This window comes from Erpetoichthys calabaricus, chromosome 10 (assembly GCF_900747795.2).
Source record: "Erpetoichthys calabaricus chromosome 10, fErpCal1.3, whole genome shotgun sequence".
Taxonomy (NCBI): domain Eukaryota; kingdom Metazoa; phylum Chordata; class Cladistia; order Polypteriformes; family Polypteridae; genus Erpetoichthys; species Erpetoichthys calabaricus.
This window is the reverse complement of record NC_041403.2, coordinates 744,348-758,237: the sequence shown is the minus strand read 5'-3', so window position 1 is coordinate 758,237 and position 13,890 is coordinate 744,348. Positions and strand designations below refer to the sequence as shown.

The following is a 13,890-nucleotide window of genomic DNA, read 5'->3' as shown; positions in this document are numbered from 1 at the left end:
GGGGCTTCTTCAGTGCTAGCTCCATTGACCTGAGTATGTGGGTCACCCGTGGAGATGAGGGTCTCAGCCGCCATAGAGCCAACTTCGGTATAGTTTTAAGGACCACCTTCTGCCGGGGTTGTCTGAGTACTGAATTCATTCCTCAATCTCTCTCTCCGCACCCTGCCCGGGATTGGTTCCCTGCCTTGTGCCCTGTGTTGGCTGGGATTGGCTCCAGCGGACCCCCGTGACCCTGTGTTCGGATTCAGCGGGTTGGAAAATGGATGGATGGATCTCTTTCCCCTGAGGGGTCTTTTCAGGTTCATGCTTTCAGCACTGACATTACACAGTTGAGGGGGCCTTGGTGGGCCAATGACCTCCTAGAGGCTGGCTTCAGATCTGGAGTCAAGTCACTGTGTGGACTCTGCAGGTCCTCCAGTTGACTCCATTGGCCCAGTGTGAGTGACCTCTGCCCAGCAATGGTGGGCCCTTTCTTGAAATGGACGGATGGATTAGCTGATGATCAGAGTTGATGTTGGTCTATTCGTCCATGAGGCCTGCTGTCTCCATGGCCCGGGACTCATTCTGTCATTTCCAGGCTCCTTCTCCTGGTGACACCTGCTCTGTGATGTCATCCTCCTAGTGTGCCCTGACTCCAACAGTGGGCCACAGGGACCCCCAAGGTCACCTCAACTGATTTGCTGGCCTGCCATTGCATCTGCCTTGGGAACCAAAATAAAGGAAGCTGGTCACACGGAGGAATGTGGAAATGGTACAAACATGGCGATGTTCGATAATTTATTACGGCAGACACCTCTCCCCTGATGCGGCCTGCCTTGCCTCTCCGGTTAGCGAGGCTCCCATCGTCGGCCTCAGTTCTTTTTGTAATTTGTTGATTGTGCTGTTTTTGTGGATTCTTCTTTGTTATGTTAGACGTTCTTCCTTCTTGTATTCCGTCATTCTTTATTTAGTATCGTCTCGTATGTTGACGCCATTCTATCGAGTTAATGACTCTGCGTGTTGAGCCTGAGGAGGCAGGGCCCCCCGAGCCTGTGGTGCCTCAGTGCTGTTGCTGAGGTGTTTGCTGCAGTTGAGGTTTCTATTCTTTTTTTTTTAAAGTGATCTTTACATCTGTTCCTGGCGTTTTGTGCCCCGAGAATCCATTCTTGACATTTGTTTTTTTTTTTGTTTGTCACCTTTATTTCATAATTCATTTTAGTAACGTTAGTGTCAACGCCATCTTGTTTTTGGCTCAGTCATCTCCATTTTGAGAGCTTTGTGTTGCTCATTGCCTTGGTAACCTTCCCATCATGCACTGTGAATATGAACTGATGACATCATCAGGTCGCCCCTCGTGACCCCCCAACTATCTGAGATTGGATAAAGTGGCGTGGCGCTGACGCGTGATTGGCTCTCTTTGTCTGTTTGGTATTTGAGGGCTGCTTGAGATGAAACTTGGAGTTACGTTTGGTTGTGACGGTCGATTCTTGACTTTCAGTTCGTGGACCACGTTGTTCTCCCGGGCTCTTTGTTCTCATGTCCTGCTCTCGCTCCTTCGAGATGGTTCAGCGTCCGCTCTCGAAGTTCATCTTTGGCTCCCTTTGCCTTGCGTTTTTTTGGAAGTTTATCGTTTTTCTGTCCTGCTCTCGTGTTGTGTCTTTGATGTTGGGTTTTGGTGGCCTCATTGATGTTTTGCCTGTTTTTTATATAACTGGCCCTGTTACTCCATTAAGTTTATCTCATTTGTAAGTCGCTTTGGATTAAAGCGTCTGCCAAGCAAATAAATCTAAATATTATAATTATTATTATTATTATTGATCCAGGGGTTTGATGGCTCCCTTCTCCCTCTTTGAGCTTTCCAGGCTTTGGCTTCTTCTGGGCATACGGGCCGTGAGGTCTCCCTCCTCTTGAGTATGAGGGTCAAGCTCACCCACTGAAGGCCCGGCCTGGTTTTGAGAGTGAGGCCTGCATCACATCCTCCTGCCCGTCTCCAGTGCTAAGGCCTCCATTTTTGGGTGTTTTGTGAGTTCCCCTGAGGTGTTTTTGGACATACATTCACCTCTTTTAGGACTTTCAGATCCAGGATTTCAAATCTGGCACTTGTGTTTCACTCACAGATGATTTGATTTGTTGTTCCACGTATTCATTGTGGTTTTACTGTCAGTGCTGCCATTTTAGAGCGATCTCGTCACCAGTTGTGTTTCATTGTGAAAACAAGTTCAAAAAAGGCAGCATAAGCTCTGAGCTTCTTTTATAACGGGGGACAAGTTAATGCTGGAAATGCCAACAGTGCCCCCCAAACATGTGTGTCCTGAAAACCTCAAATACCAAGCAACTAAAGAAGATCTCGACAATGGCCACCTCAGCAGGGGCTACAAGCGGCTGCTCCGCTCATGAGGTGTCCTTGTCACGGTTTGGGGACGCGATGGTCATTCTGCAGATCGCTTCTTCTGAAAGGACCACACTCCGAAATGCCCTCACAAAAGCCAAGAGCCACCACGGAGCTACACCTGCTGGGATCCTCACACAAAACCTGAGGGGTACCTCAGAAAAAGGGGCTACAAAATCTGACAGTGGATGGGGTTTGCTTGAGAGACATCCCCTGCTGAGTCACGGTGAGCCGTACTGAGATCAGCACCCTGAAGAAACACAGCTTTATATTCACACACATCGATCGCTGCCTAATGCCAGTAAACGGCAAGACGACGTCAGCGCGGTCAGAGCCGAAGAAAACGTCAGAAATGGAGACCTGCAGCCTGAAGGATTCAACTTGGGGTCACACACAGAGCTTCGTATCAGGTGGTGGCTTCAGCTCGGGTACTCTTTATCTTCTTAAATTGTGATAGATGGGTAGAGTGAAAGGCACCATACGATAGATAGATAGATATGAAAGGCACTATATAATTAATAGGTCGATAAAGATACTCTATCATTAATAGCTACATTGATAGATAGATATGAAAGGCACTATAAAGTCATATGAAAAGGTTTGGGACCCCCTCACAGCCTGCATATTAATTTACTTTCAACAATAAAGATAACAGTGGTCTGTCTTTCATTTCCTAGGAGTACTGCGGCGTTTTCTGAGCAAAGATTTTTAGTGACGCAGTATTTAGTTGTATGAAATTAAATCAAATGTGACAAACTGGCTGTGCACAAATGTGGGTCCCCTTGTCATTGTGCTGATTTGAATGTCTGTCACTGCTCAATGCTGATTGGTTGATGAGCTCGTTAAGCCTTGAACTTCATAGACAGGTGTGTCCAATCATGAGATATAAAGGGATTTAAGGTGGTCAATTACAAGGTGGGCTTCCTTCCCTTTGACTCTCCTCTGAAGAGTGACAGCATGGGATCCTCAAAGCAACTCACCAAAGATCTGAAAACAAAGATTGTTGAGTCTCCTGGTTTAGGTGAAGGCTACAAAAAGCTATCTCAGAGGTTTAAACTGTCAGTTTCTGTAACTGTAAGGAATGGAATCAGGAAATGGAAGGCCACAGGCACAGTTGGTGTTAAACCAGCAGGTCTGGCAGGCCAAGAAAAATACAGGAGTGGCATATGAGCAGGATTGTGAGAATGGTGACAGACAACCCACAGATCACCTCCAAAGACCTGCAAGAACATCTTACTGCAGATGGTGTATCTGGACATCACTCTACAATTCAAACATCTGTATGGCAGGGTGATGAGAGAGAAGCCCTTTCTGCACTCACGCCATGAACAGAGTCGCTTGTTGTATGCCAATGCTCATTTAGACAAGCCAGATTCATTTTGGAACAAAGTGCTTTGGACTGATGAGACACAAATTAAGTTATTTGGTCAGAACAAAAAGAGCTTTGCATGGCGGAAGAAGAACACCGCATTCCAAGAAAAACACCTGCTACCTACTGTCACATTTGGTGAAGGTTCCATCATGCTGTGGGGCTGTGTGGCTAGTTCAGGGACTGGGCCCTTGTTAAAGTCGAGGGTCAGGTGAATTCAACCCAATATCAATCAATTCTTCAGGATAATGTTCAAGCATCAGTCACAAAGTTGAAGTTACGCAGGAGTTGGATATTCCAACAAGACAATGACCCAAAACACAGTTGGAAATCTACAAAGGCATTCATGCAGAGGGAGAAGTCCAATATTCTGGAATGGCCGTCACAGTCCCCTGACTTGAATATCATCGACAATCTATGGGATGATTTGGAGCAGGCTGTCCATCAAATTGAACTGAACTGGAGAGATTTTGTATGAAGAATGGTGAACAATACCTCCATCCAGAATCAGACACTCATCAGAGGCTATAGGAGGACAGCGTCTAGAGGACAAAAGGAGGCTCAACTAAGTTTTGATGTCATATCTCTGTTGGGGGGCCCACATTTATCTACTTGTCTAATTTTGTTATGATGCATATTATATATTTTCTGTTAATCCAATAAACTTAATGTCACTGCTGAAATCCTACTGTGTCCATAAGGCATATCAGATATTAAAAGGAAGTTCAGCCAATGAGAAACAAAAATCCAAAGAATTAAGAGGGGCTCCCAAACTTTATCATATGACTGTACAATAGAAAGACAGATAGCTAGACAGGTAGATATGAAATTAATAGACAGTGTGGTACCCAGCCGGGACGCCCGAGAAGATTGGAGAAGGGCTTGTGCCTCCTCCAGACCTGGTGGGGGCGACCGCCCTGGGGGCCACAGGTACAGAGCTGGGAAGCTCAACCCTGTAGGGGCCTGTGGTCACCGCCAGGGGGACCCCAATACCTGGAGGACCCTGGACCTCAGCACTTCTGCCACACCAGGAAGTGCTGGGGGAAAGAGGAACAGGGACACCCGGAGTGCTTCCAGGGAGACAGTTGGCACTTCCGCCACACTGGGGCGTGTTGGTGGGAGATTGCCAGGAACACACCTGGAGCACATCTGGGTGCTTATTTAGATAGATAGATAGATAGATAGATAGATAGATAGATAGATAGATAGATAGATAGATAGATAGATAGATAGATAGATAGATACTTTATTAATCCCAAGGGGAAATTCACATTCTCCAGCAGCAGCATACTGATACAAAAAACAATATTAAAGATTGATAACAATGCAGGTGAAAAACAGACAATAACTTTATATAATGTTAACGTTTACCCCCCGGGTGGAATTGAAGAGTCGCAATTTAAAAGGGCCGCTTCCCTTTAGAGATGGACTTGAGTCGGGTGGAAGAAGGACAAGGTCTCTGGAGGAGAGGAGGAGGAGGTCTGAAGACAGAGACAGAGAAGGCATTGTGTTGGCCTGGACTGGGGGGTATTGGGGGTCTGTGAGTACTGATTTGTAAATATGGAAGCCCTAAATAAATGTGTGTGGGGTGATTACAACGTGTGTGTCTGCCTGTCCGTGTCCGGGTCATATTCCACAATAGATAAAGATACTCTATCATTAATAGCTAGACTGATAGATAGATATGAAAGGCACTATATAATAGATAGATGCTTTTGTTCCCAAGGAGAGATGAAGCCTTCACTGAGGCTCAAGAGATGGCACTTCTAAGTGTCTCAGATGGCCCCGGCCCCTCCATATTTGTTTTAACTAAATGAAGTTTTTTCTTGTCAGATGCCCTCAGATGTGCGCACATCACACTTGTGGCCGAAACTGAGAGTAGCAGTGACCTGGCAGGGTGGGCTCCCTCTTTGATGCCCGTCGTTTAAGTGTTGGGATTCGGGCACACAGATAAAAGTCTTCAAAATGGGGGTGCAGGCCTCAGACTAACAAGTAAGAGCCAGACGGCCGTCCCACCAGGCAGACCCTAACATGGGGCTACAACGAAGAGGTGGAGCTTCTCTAGCCACAAAGATGGGGCCGGACCCCCAACTGCATCCTCAGGGGGCTACCATGCAGGAAACGGGGCAGAAAATACCACAGAGACACAACGACAGTAAAATATGACAAAAAAACGAAAAGAAGGAAAACGTGACCAGGCAAAGGGACGATGGAACCAAAAGTAAAGTCGGAGCACGAGGGGCAAAATAAAACTGAGGCCAAAGCAGAAACCCAGCCAGCACCGAGACCACCGTCCTTCAGGCTTTACAAAAAGGAAAAGCTCTGTATATAGCGCCTTTACAAAGTCCTCAGGCCCTGTACTATGGCAGCCATTACAGCCTGGAGTCTCATGGGGCAGACCCCACATGCTTCACTCGCCTGGCTTTGGGCCTTTCAGCCATTGTCCTTTGCAGGACCCCTCCAGGTCTTTCAGGTTGGGTGGGCTCTCGTCAGCTCTCTCTGGGTGCTTCAAGTCTGGGCCACTGAAGGACATTCCCAGGGCTGCCCCTCAGCCACTCCTGTGTCACCAGTGTTGGGGTCTTCACTGCGGACACCTCTGGACTTTACTCCGTTCTGCTTCTTCTGCACCCTGTTTGGTCTGCCAGTCCCTGGCACTGCCACAAGACATGACGGCCATTTTGGTTTCATCAGAGCAGAGGGTCCTGTTTGTCAGAGTTCTCTTAGAGTCTGGATGTCCTTTAGGTTTCTGTTTGCAAAGTCCAGGCAGGCTTCCATGTGTCTTTTACTGAAGTCGAGTCTTCTGACTGACCACCCTGTCGTGAAGCCCACTTCAGTGGAGTGCTGCACTGGTGCTTGTCTTTAAGAACATTAGAACACTTGAGACGAGAACAGGCCACTCAGCCCAACGAAGCTCGTCAGTCCTGTCCACTTATTTACATCAAGTCGAGTTGTGGAAGTCCCTAAAGTCCTCCTGTCCACCACACTACCTGGTCACTTAGTCCAAGTGTCTGTGGCTCTTTGTGTAAAGAAAAACTTCCTAATGTTTGTGTGAAATTTACCTTCACAAGTTTCCAGCTGTGTATTTAAAATAACAGTCTCGATGCACTGGACTAATGCCCTTCATCATTGTAAACACTTCAGTCGGGGCTCCTCTTCATCACTGTGAAGGCTCAGCTCTTTTAATCTTCATAACTCATCCCCTGTGGCCCCCCATAATCAGCCCAGTCGCTCTTCTCTGGACCTTCTCTTGTGCTGCTATGCCTTTTTGTAGCCTGGAGACCAAAACTGCACACAGGACTCCAGATGAGGCCTCACCAGTGTGTTATAAAGCTTGAGCAGAGCCTCCTGTGACTTGTACTCCACACGTCAAGGCGCTATATAACCTGACAGTCTATGAGCCTTCTTAATGACTTCTGAACACTGTCTGCCAGTTGAGAGTCCACTACGACTCCTAAATCCTTCTCATAAGGTGGACTCTCAATTTTCAGACCCCCATTGTGTATTCAGACCTCACATTTTTACTTCCTATGTGTAATTCTTTACATTTACTGACAATAACTTTCATCTACCACAAATCTGCCCAAACCTGTCTGCTGTCCAAGTCCTTCTGTGATGATATAACGGATTCCAAATTATCCACCTATCTTGGTATCATCTGCTAACTTAACCAGCTTGTTCCTTATATTCCTATCTACCTACCATCTACACCTGAACACCAGCAAAACCAAGGAGCTGGTGGTGGATTTTAGGAGGACCAGGCCCCTCATGGACCCCATGATCATCATAAGTGACTGTGCGCAGATGGTGCAGACCTATAAATACCTGGGAGTGCAGCTGGATGATAAACTGGACTGGACTGCCAATACTGATGCTCTGTGTAAGAAAGGACAGAGCCGACTATACTTCATTAGAAGGCTGGCGTCCTTCAACATCTGTAATAAGATGCTGCAGATGTTCTATCAGACGGTTGTGGCGAGCGCCCTCTTCTACGCGGTGGTGTGCTGGGGAGGCAGCATTAAGAGGAAAGACGCCTCACGCCTGGACAAACTGGTGAGGAAGGCAGGCTCTATTGTTGGCATGGAGCTGGACAGTTTAACATCTGTGGCAGAGCGACGGGCGCTGAGCAGACTCCTATCAATCATGGAGAATCCACTGCATCCACTGAACAGGATCATCTCCAGACAGAGGAGCAGCTTCAGCGACAGACTGCTGTCACCGTCCTGCTCCACTGACAGACTGAGGAGATCATTCATCACCCACACTATGTGACTCTTCAATTCCACCCGGAGGGGTAAACGTTAACATTATTTAAAGTTATTGTCTGTCTGTATACCTGCATTGTTATCACTCTTTAATTTAATATTGTTCTTTATCAGCATGCTACTGCTGGAGTATGGGAATTTCTCCTTGGGATTAATAAAGTATCTATCTATCTAAATCATTTATAAATATTAAAAATAGCAGCAGCCCTGGCACTGCCCCCTGCTGGTCACCACTTTTAACATCGGCCAGTTCTGATGAGGTTCCTCACACCATCACCCTCTGCTTCCTGTGTCTAAGCCAATTGTGCACCCCATCTACACACCATACCCTGAACTCCCACTTCTTTTAGTTTGATGCCCACCCTCTCAGGTGGCACCTTATTAAATGCTTTCTGAAAGTCCACATCAATCATCTCATCTCCTTTACTTTGATCAGATCCTTCTGTTTCTTCCTCATAGAATTCCAGCCTCCCTCTTCTGAGCCCACTCTGACTGTCCTTGCCAGGTGTTGCTCCATCTTCACTTTAATAATTCCTTCCATTAATTTTCCTGTGATCCACATTAAGCTTACTGGCCTGTAGTTGCTTGCATCTGCCTGGTCACCTTTTTAGGGTCTTTCTGGAAGTTTCTCCAGAGCTCATCCAAAGTGACTATTGGGTTCTCAGTCACTTCTCTTACCAGCCCCTTCTCCCTGGGTGGTCAGCTCAAGGTAGAGTGGTGCTCATCCCAGACTTCTTATGGAGGCCCCTGTGCTTTTGGGACCCATCAATGCTGTGGCACTCCCCTGATCTTCACCTGCACACAGTGCTGTCACTAAGCTCTGCTGGCCTGGTGCCTCGTGTGTAAAATGTTGTGTACACCCGTTTCCACGCTCACATCGCAATGTATAAAAACTAAACTTGGTGTAAGTTATGTACATTCTCATGCCAGCACCCCCCCATTGTGTATGCAAGTTCTGCGCTCGGCTTTACAAACTGGTGGCACCCAGCGTCAAAGCAGTGCTACTGGTCCTGTGTGGTTTCCATTTCTTTTTTAGGTCCACATCCCTGACACGGCTTTATAAATACACTGAAACTAACGGCTTATTGTTTATTAGTTTAAGGCATCTGATTGTAATTAACCTGTAACAATATAAAGGTCCAGGGAATGGCCAAACTATTGTAAATACTATCACTGTTTTAGTGTTGTTACTCTCACTGCACCACTCAGAGTATTTATACCACTGTATCTGAGTGTGGAATCACAGCAGCTGATCGGAAAGAGATTTATCAGGATACAGCATCAAGTACACGCTGCCTCAGCCATGCGCACAGTCTATTTGAACTGCTCTCATACGACAAACACTTCAGAGCCTTTCCTGTACGGACCTCACGGTTCACAAACAGTTTCATCTCAAGAGCTCTAAACGCACTCAGTCAGCCATCAAGTGCTCCTTGTAGAACTGTCAGTACTTAGACGTCCAATCACCTCACTGGAAACTTGTGATACAGTTATAATATTACACAACCTGCGCCACTTTATAAGCCCTTTCACTATCTGCACTATATGTACCCGTTTATTGGGCTGATGATGATGTCCTCACAGGTGGCACAGTGGTGGTGCTGCTGCTTTGGAAGATTGTGGGTTCACTTCTTGTTTCCTCCCTGTGTGGAAAGAGCTTTGAGTACTGAGAAAAGTGCTACAGAAATGTAATGAATTATTATTATGCTTTCACATTGTATACTTGTCACTGTTTTTTATCCTATTATTATTATTGTTACAGGAGAGTCTCGCTTATCCGACATAAACGGGCCGGCAGAACGTCAGATAAGCGAAAATGTTGGATAATGGGAGGTGTTAAGAAAAAGCCTATTAAACGTCAAACTATGTTATCATTTTACACATTATGAGCCTAATACAGTGGAACCTCAGTTCACAAACATCTCTGAACACGTACAAATCGGGTTATGACCAAAACGTTTGCCACACTTTTGCCTCTGTGCACGACCACACACTCGGTACAGGAACAAGCCAGTTTCTCTTTTGGTTTGTGTGCGCTGATGATTTCCACACATGTTCAATCTGTCCATGTGCAGCGTTAGAGACACACACACACACACACACACACACACACACACACACACACGTGAGAGAGACGCATGCCACAGAGGGCCAGCCACATAATCCACTGTAATCATGTTTTACAACAAAACAACAGAAAAGTTTAACTGAAAAAATGAACTTAGCAATAAAAAACAGACTACGCTCACAAAGACTACGCTCACACTCACAACTTGCAGTTCTTGTTGCCGATTGATGTGTTTTTTTTTTTTTGCAGTGGTACGTCAGATAACAGCAGAGGTTGGATAAGCGAGACTCTACTGTATTGTTATTTTATCTTTTTACTCAAAAATACGTTTATGGGGGATTTGCATATTGAATCCCATTGTATCGTACAATAACAATAAAGGAATTCAATTCAATTCAATAGAAGAGCGCGCCTCGTGTTTACTGATGATGACGACTGGCTTCAAAGTCGATTCAGATCTCCAGGTGCTATCTTCATGGAGCTGCTGATATCATTTTAAGATGAAATGCACCAAAATATGCTTATTACATTATACAGATAAAACTTTAACTTCATTTAAATAATCTATATTGTTAATAATTAAACACATGAGGACATGGTGGCACAGTGCTAGTGATGAGCTGGTGCCCCGATTGTTCCTGCCTCACGTTGTATTCTTGCTGGTGCTGACGTGACACTCGAAGGACAGATTGATAGAATAATTAAACACGTACTACGAAGATATTTCAATGTTCCTTAAAAGTTTTGAAGAATCAGAGTTCTAAGTTTACAGATGGCTTCACGTCTGTTACAGAGCTGATTGTGTGCCGATGGGTTACTTGGAGAAAGAAAAGTAAGGACAGGAATTGTGTTAGTACATCTGAGAGAGACAGGACTGCTGTGATAAAGTATTTCCTTGAAGGTTGCGCATGGCACAGCAAACATCTTGTGTGAGATATGAACAATCACTGGACAGGCCGCCAGCTTGTCACAAGCACTGCGCCACCGTGTTCCCATGTTTAATAACATGCTTTCATTCCTATCATCATGAAAAAGATATCACGTATACATCTCAGTATTTTAATTATTCAGACAGCTGTAAAATCAAGAATGTAATGGATTCTGTGTCCTGTCGGAGGAAGAGAAAGCCCATTTAAGAAGCAGGTAGTGATTCACACACAGAGCACATAGAAGATCAAATACAGAACAAAGCATTTAATGTGCTACTTTGGTTATGATGGGATTTGAGAAACTAGTAAATTAAATGATTTTAAAATGAAGTTTATGACGTTCTACTTTAGTGACAAAATAAACTACATGATTAAAAAAAAAAAATTTTCCCACTGTGTGCCTATTTTTTTTCCATCAACACTTCCATCCCTTATGTCCGTCTCTGTCACTCCAGGACTGGGGGCACGACGGGCAGAAGAACGGACCCCTGGCGTCAACAGAGATGTCTTGTCACTCTTTAACTGTCATTGTTGTTTGATGTGACGGGCCACCTCCAGAGCACGTGACCCAAACTGCCAAAGTGGAATGGAGCAGGCCTTGAGAGAACATGTCAGGTGGTCCTTCCAACGATTCTTCATACCCCCCCGAGGTCGGGATCCTTTGATGAGTTCACCACTCAGGGCCATCAGGGGAAGCCGAGACTCATCCATGTGGATAACATGCCTGGTCCAGTGGAAAACACGGCTGAGTTTATGAGGAACGTTCCAGAGTTCCACTGTGCGGGGGTCCTGTCCTCGCATACACGCCAAAGTGTAAAAGAATCCAAAGAGTCGATTCACTTCAACTTCAGCTCAAAAGAATCAAATGAGTGTGGAGAATTGAAATAAAGCTGGAGGGCGGGGCCAACAGCGGTGTCATCAGGGTGGCTCCGCCTCTCCATAGCTCCACCCACACGGAACATGAAACAGACTCCTGTTTAAAGAGACAGTCGGCCAATTGGTGCTCAGATATGAAAAATAAATGAGAAGAAAACCTAAAACCCACCTAAGCTCACCCCGACGGCCCCCCGGCTCTGTGTGTGTCTGTCCACCTGCGTGCTGCTCCTGCCTTGTGCCCGCTGTTTGCTCAGATGGGCTGCAGCTCCCCTTCTCTGCACAAGCAGCTTCAGAAAATGGACAGATGGCTGAGACGTGTTTTAAAACCTCCAACATGATGTCGAGGTAAAGTGTTCATCTTCTGAATGGACTCTTCTTCATTTATTCTGGAGCTGCAGTTAGACACCTCCATTGAGCTCCTCTCTTTCTGTTAGGAATATTATTTCTGATTGCTATCTAGTGTCAAGGAAGTACTGAGAATGACTTCATCCCTATAGATAGATAGATAGATAGATAGATAGATAGATAGATAGATAGATAGATAGATACTTTATTAATCCCAAGGGGAAATTCCCATACTCCAGCAGCAGCATACTGATACAAAAAACAATATTAAATTAAAGAGTGATAACAATGCAGGTATACAGACAGACAGTAACTTTGTATAATGTTAACGTTTACCCCCCCGGGTGGAATTGAAGAGTCACATAGTGTGGGGGAGGAACGATCTCCTCAGTCTGTCAGTGGAGCAGGATGGTGACAGCAGTCTGTCGCTGAAGCTGCTCCTCTGTCTGGAGATGATCCTGTTCAGTGGATGCAGTGGATTCTCCATGATTGACAGGAGTCTGCTCAGCGCCCGTCGCTCTGCCACAGATGTCAAACTGTCCAGCTCCGTGCCTACAATAGAGCCTGCCTTCCTCACCAGTTTGTCCAGGCGTGAGGCGTCTTTCCTCTCAATGCTGCCTCCCCAGCACACCACCGTGTAGAAGAGGGCGCTCGCCACATCTGTCTGATAGAACATCTGCAGCATCTTATTACAGATGTTGAAGGACGCCAGCCTTCTAATGAAGTATAACCGGCTCTGTCCTTTCTTGCACAGATCATCAGTATTGGCAGTCCAGTCTAATTTATCGTCCATCTACACTCCTAGGTATTTATAGGTCTGCACCATCTGCACACAGTCACCTCTGATGATCACGGGGTCCATGAGGGGTCTGGGCCTCCTAAAATCCACCACCAGCTCCTTGGTTTTGCTGGTGTTCAGGTGTAGGTGGTTTGAGTCGCACCATTTAACAAAGTCGTTGATTAGGTTCCTATACTTCTCCTCCTGCCCACTCCTGATGCAGACCACGATAGCAGTGTCGTCAGCGAACTTTTGCACGTGGCAGGACTCCGAGTTGTATTGGAAGTCCGATGGCTGAACAGGACCGGAGAAAGTACAGTTCCCTGCAGTGCTCCTGTGTTGCTGACCCCAATGTCAGACCTGCAGTTCCCCAGACGCACATACTGAGGTCTGTCCCTAAGATAGTCCACGATCCATGCCACCAGGTGTGAATCTACTCCCATCTCTGTCAGCTTGTCCCTAAGGAGGAGAGGTTGGATGGTGTTGAAGGTGCTAGAGAAGTCCAGAAACATAATTCTTACAGCACCACTGCCTCTGTCCAAGTGAGAGAGGGATCAGTGTAGCATGTAGATGATGGCATCCTCCGCTCCCACCTTCTCCTGGTATGCGAACAGCAGAGGGTCGAGGGCGTTAATTTAATTTTAAGACAACTTCACATCCATCAAAGTAAACTCCCAGACAGAGACCCTAATTTTATATTTACACCAAGGATGTTAAAACTGACTTTGAGACAATTTCGTCCTCTCTAAACAAATGCAGTTAAAACAGTGCAAGTATGCTATTAACATACGTAAGTCCAAATCCATCCCTTCCTAGTTTTTCCATCTTTTCTTTTCTCTCCTTTCTTATTTTGGTTTTAAGGTCTTAGAATCACAAACGTATGTTGTCGTATATA

The 13,890-nt window shown here is 45.8% G+C and overlaps 1 protein-coding gene across 1 annotated transcript in view; it reads left to right on the top strand.

Annotated features, from left to right (window-relative positions):
• mmachc (metabolism of cobalamin associated C) overlaps positions 1–13,890 on the top strand; it is a 139,289-nt gene that overhangs the window by 57,403 nt on the left and 67,996 nt on the right. The gene's annotated exons all lie outside the window — the stretch shown is intronic.